Source organism: Gavialis gangeticus, unplaced genomic scaffold (genome assembly GCF_001723915.1).
Source record: "Gavialis gangeticus isolate Ggan-Ray unplaced genomic scaffold, GavGan_comp1, whole genome shotgun sequence".
NCBI classification, from domain to species: Eukaryota; Metazoa; Chordata; order Crocodylia; family Gavialidae; genus Gavialis; species Gavialis gangeticus.
In genome coordinates this window covers 173,810,610-173,815,923 of record NW_017729022.1, presented here as the reverse complement: position 1 = coordinate 173,815,923, position 5,314 = coordinate 173,810,610, and the positions used below count along the sequence as shown (strand labels likewise).

The 5,314-nt window shown below is 44.9% G+C and overlaps 1 protein-coding gene across 1 annotated transcript in view; it reads right to left on the bottom strand.

Annotated features, from left to right (window-relative positions):
- Positions 1-5,308, bottom strand: part of EPHX1 (epoxide hydrolase 1) — a 45,601-nt gene extending 40,293 nt beyond the window's left edge. Inside the window, exon 1 of the mRNA XM_019516532.1 lies at positions 5,268-5,308. The gene's annotated coding sequence lies outside the window, so the exon portion shown is untranslated. The remainder of the gene's footprint in view (positions 1-5,267) is intronic.
- Positions 5,309-5,314: the final 6 nt, after the last annotated feature.

The following is a 5,314-nucleotide window of genomic DNA, read 5'->3' as shown; positions in this document are numbered from 1 at the left end:
ATGTGGAGAAGCTTGAGAGAGTCCAGAGAAGAGCCATGCGCATGATCAGAGGTCAGGAAAACAGACCTTATGATGACAGGCTGAGAGCCATGGCGCTCTTTAGCCTGGAAAAGCACAGGCTCAGGGGTGATCTGATGACCACCTATAAGTTTATCAGGGTTGATGACCAGGATCTGGGGGAACGTTTGTTCACCAGAGCGCCCCAAGGGATGACGAGGTCAAATGGTCATAAACTACTGCAAGACCGTTTCAAGCTGGACATAAGGAAGAATTTCTTTACTGTCTGAGCCCCCAAGGTCTGGAACAGCCTGCCATCAGAGGTGGTTCAAGCACCTACGTTGAACACCTTCAAGAGCAAATTGGATGCTTATCTTGCTGGGATCCTATGACCCCAGGTGACTTCCTGCCCTTTGGGTGGGGGGATGGACTCGATCTTCCGAGGTCCCTTCCAGCCCAAATGTCTATGAAATCTATGAAATTATGACTTAAGGCAATCTCTAGATTTCATATGATTTTATGAAAGGAAGAAACACAGCAGACAGAGAAAAACTAAACGTGTTAGCAGCAAGCGTTCACCAACCTCTTACTGCTATCAAGATTTCACCTCTAGCATGGACAAGGCCTTACAAAAGCAGGGAAGCATGGTTTTAGATTAAATGTAGAAAGCAGCATTTTGGTTTTGAGTTCTTTTTTTGTAAATAGTCCATTCACATATATTAAGGTGCCTTTAATTAAAATAAGGTCTTCAGTGAATATGAATTCAGAAATTATTCACTGCAAGTATTCAGATGGGAAAAATCATCTTCAATATTGTGAACAGGCCAAAGCTGTTCTGGGAAAGGCAAAGGGCTTTCTTTTCCAAGTGACTTTTCTTTAGGGACTCCTAAAGTAATTGGAACATTCTTGGCCTCATTCTGAATCTGCACATTAAAGGAATATCACACAGGAAAGTCTAGAAAAACAGCAGCTCTCCAAGACCCAGACTGTTGTGCCTCTGCTGCAAGTATAAGGTTCCACTGCTGGCCTGCCTGCCTGTGAAATTTTAATGTTCCATTTGTAGTGCAAGAAATCCCTAGTGAAATGTGTTGCTTCCACTAACTAACACCCCTTTGCTACCTCATGAGCTACAAGCTGCAATTTACTGAACACTACTGCATAACACTGCCCCTTATTTAATAATACTGCTAGCCCTGAAGCAAGATTTTCCAAGAACTGCAGTTTTTAATCATTAAGTATCTTAACTCCTCTTAAAAGTATATCTTTACTCACTGTAATTAACTATGTCAAAAGGACCACGTGTTTTACTGTGGAGTTGTAACTTGTTTCAAGGTGCTCCCCACATTAAGGTTTTGTGATTATAAACCTAGGGCTTTGCCAAAGTATTGAGTTTATATATGTTTAATAAAGATGAAAAAAATACACTCTAGCCAACAGTATAAAAGGGCTGCCTTGTAATTAATGGTACTAGAGTTTTTGAATGATGTGTTACATATTACAAAAGCCCTATAAAACATAATAAATGTCCTGAAACATGTTTGGTGCAGGTAAAGCTGATGTTGGATTTTGGCATATCGGTAGACAGTTTTTCTACGTTATAACACCATTACTATTTATGATATTTAGAGTGAATCTTTACTTTGACACCCTGTCTGCCACCACCATTTAGAAATAAATGGAATTCAAAATAAATAGATCTTTTTAAAGATTTACAGCTTAAGCAAGCTGCAGCATACAAATTTATATGGGGGAAATACGGCAGTAGACATTATGCATGGGAACAGGCAGGAACATGTATCTCCCCGGTGATAAACAGCAGCGGAACATATTTCTGCCTGGGATCCTGGGGGCCTCCCAAGGGTGCAGTGGCAGTGATCCAGATGTGCGGAGCCAAGCCAAGCCAGCAGCCAGCGTGGCTCTGGCCAGCAAGACTGGTTTTGGGTGGGGAAGCTGCAGCCACATGCACTGCCCCACTTTTATTTGCTGTGTGGGTTTTTTAGATATCAGGAGTTCCTGATATCTAATTTTGCCTCTGCACTGCAAATATGAAGCATGGAGAACCCTTCCATGTGTGCTGCATGCATTTTGTGGTGCCTCAAAAGCCTCTGAGGTGCTGTAACGTAAATGTGTATGCTAGGCTGGACAGGCTCATCAAATGGGGGAGCAGAGGGAGTTCAGCCTGGGCATTTTTCAGCCCCCCCAGAGGGTGGGATGGATGTATTGCAGCCTCCCAAGGTGGGGTGGGGGCTACAATTCACCCACCCCAACTTTCAACACCAGCTGGGGAGCCCCAAGGATGGCTCCCTCCACTGCCTTCCCCCTCCTCCCATTCTGAAAACAGGAGCACTGGCAGAGAGCCCTGGCCATTGCTGTGGGAACCTGGCTGCAGGCTCCCAGCCTGTAGCTTGATTTCCCTCCCCCTGGACCCAACAAGGAACTTCTGTTTGGCCTCGGGTAAGGTTGTAACTCAGAGTGCTTTGCAAAAATCATTCTGAGTTACAGCTGGGAGCTGCACTTCTGTTTGCACCCCTAACTGCCATTTGTGCCTTTGAAAGTCTCCTACTTTGCCTACTCTGGGGGTCAGGAAAACTTGGTTCAAGGAGTGAGGTATGATTCCACATAGAGGGTCATATGACTCCATTAACTGAGCCTACTTGTACAGGTAAACAGAACAATTTCATATTGTGGCCTGTTTAGAATGATCTTGTCTTACAGGCTCATCTGCAATATCAAGTCTGCTTTCTTACATCAGACAGAGCCACAGATGGAAACGCAGGAGGAAAAATGGTTTATTTCACTACCACCACACAACATCTTAACAATGTGCCCAATTAGGATTATGTTTCAATTCCTTGCCAAGTGGCAGAGTCAAAATTCAAGCGGAATTCTAACAAACTAAGCCAGACTCGAGGATTTTGCCTGGCATTTATTCTTATCCTTTTCAGTTTGCTCAGTTATGCATGAATTGGGGTCATTAGACACTAAAAGATTTTCTTCCCTCAACCCTCAAATGCTTGCTCAGTGAGGGTCACCATGTTTGAAAGGGTCGCCATCACCATTTTCGTGTTTGGCAAATGGCCTGTGAGGCAAAAAGTTCAACTTTGTATCCCAGTTTGTCAACTACAAAAGGAACAAAGGCCATAATTTCCTACTCTCCTTTTCAGAGCTATTTGTTCTAAACATACCTGCAGAGGATTTTAGCTTCTTTTTTATGTTATTGAAACTAGAAAACATGGACAAACTTTGAATGGGTATCATATGAGCAAGAAGAACAAACAAGCAGCAACACACACTACCAGGAATAAGGGTGGGACTGGGTGGAACTTGCAGTCTCCATTACTCTCACTTAAAAAGACTGCTTGAAACTTTCCTGTTCATGCTTGCAGAGGCCAGTTCACCCCAACCTTTTCCCATTATTAGTAATATCTTGGCACCGCCAGCTGAAGAAAAAAAGTCTGAGAAAATGCAAAACACATTCAACTCTCATGGGCAAGTGTGATTTTAATTATACCCTGCCTGTCTCTTATGGTTTATTGTTTCTGGCAGGGAAGGTAGCACAGAAGGAGCAGCAGCTTTGCAGAAAGACAAACCAATGATTCCTCCCAGTCTGTATTATCAACTTAACATTCAAAACAAGATTTGAATGATCAATACTTTCTCTCCATCCCCTGAGTACAGATTTCTGTTGGGTTTTGCACCGTGGCCTATGAAGGATAAAACTGCTTGTAGCAGACATGTTGAAAAATACTTTAGATTCCTTCTCCTAGTTTTGAGTGGCTTGGGGCTGCACACTTTTAATACAATTTACTTAGAATAACCAGTTGGCTGAAAGTTACTATCAAATTTCAATTTCTTGCTCATCCTGTTCCTTTCTGCATCCAGAGCTCCCTTTTTTGCTATTAAGTAACAAATAAAAAAAACATAAGGCACTCTCCCCTGGATCTGTGATGTACTAATCGAAGTTACAAGGAGGCTCACATGCCAGTGGCAGACTTTCAGTAAGGCTGAGCAAGGCAATTTTGTAACTTAATCTGCACACAAGAAAGACATGGGTTTAATCTCAATACAATTGCTGTACTCTGCCATTCCCTCATCTCAGTGTACCCCAAGAATCAATTCCTGGAGGAAAGATGGAGTTAGTTTTGAACATAACCCTTTCCTCTCCAAAACAACAGGCAGAACAGGGAAGCGGAAAGAAGAGAGAGCAGATCCAGAAATCCCTTGGCTTGCCTATTGTAAGGAGGGAAAGGAGTGCAACTTCCAAATCTTATGCTTGGCTGTCTCCCATGAATCTATCCACACAACTGCCTACCAAGGACATGCGTAGGAAGATGTTGCTAACTGTAAAAGAGTAAACTTTTAGAAACACTGAGACTAGTAAACATGCTATTCTATACAATATTATCCTATTATATACTGCCCTGTTATATACAGTACAGTAGGTGCAAGCAGAAATTCTTTTGTGACAGTTACAACCCCAAACACTGTCATACTATGCTAAAAGCATAAGACATGTGAAGCTGGTGTTGATGAGAAGGTAGCACCACAGTTCTCGATGTTCCTCAACTTGAGGCACCCCTTGTTAGTCTCAAGGCCCCTTGGGGAAATGCCAGCTTCGTTTTCACTCATTTTTTTTTTTGACCACAGGAAAAATAGTAGAGCATGTCTTCTGTTGCAAAGAACTCCGAAACCAGGTCAGAACAGGTTTGACACCCTGCTTGGTGGGTTTATTTCACAGGCTGCGGAACGGGGTGGGCCATGGCCCGACCAACTGTTATGCCGTTAAAAAAAACAGCTATACAGTTTTAACCGGAATGACAATTGCGCATTTGTGGGTTATATAAATGAAAGTGCTAAAAGTTGGCCTGGCCATGGCCCAGACGGCCCACCCCGTTCTGCGGCCTATGGTTTATTTTGTGAATCCCGTGTGCCCACCTAGCTGCCCAGGGGTACCCTGGCCAGGATCTTGGGGCCTCACAGGATCCAAGCTGAGCATCACTGAAGTCACGTGGGCAGAAAAAGTGTGCCGGAGCGGCCCCTTACCAGCAAAGAGGAGAGGAAAGGGAGAACCAACGCGCAGGGGTCAATGTGAAGGGGGGAGTTCAGGCCCAGGCCAAAGCAGCAAGAGCAGGGACCCGACTGCGGCCCCCCCCAACAACCCCAGGGCTGCCCCAGGAGGTGCAGCCTGGGGGCCCCTTGAGCAGCAGGGAGGCCTGGAGGCGGCTGGGGGCGCCCCCGAGCGGAGCCCCTCCTCAGCTGAGCCCGCTTACCTCGGGGCGCGGAGGGACGCAGCCAGCACTGCCACCGCCCGGGCAGG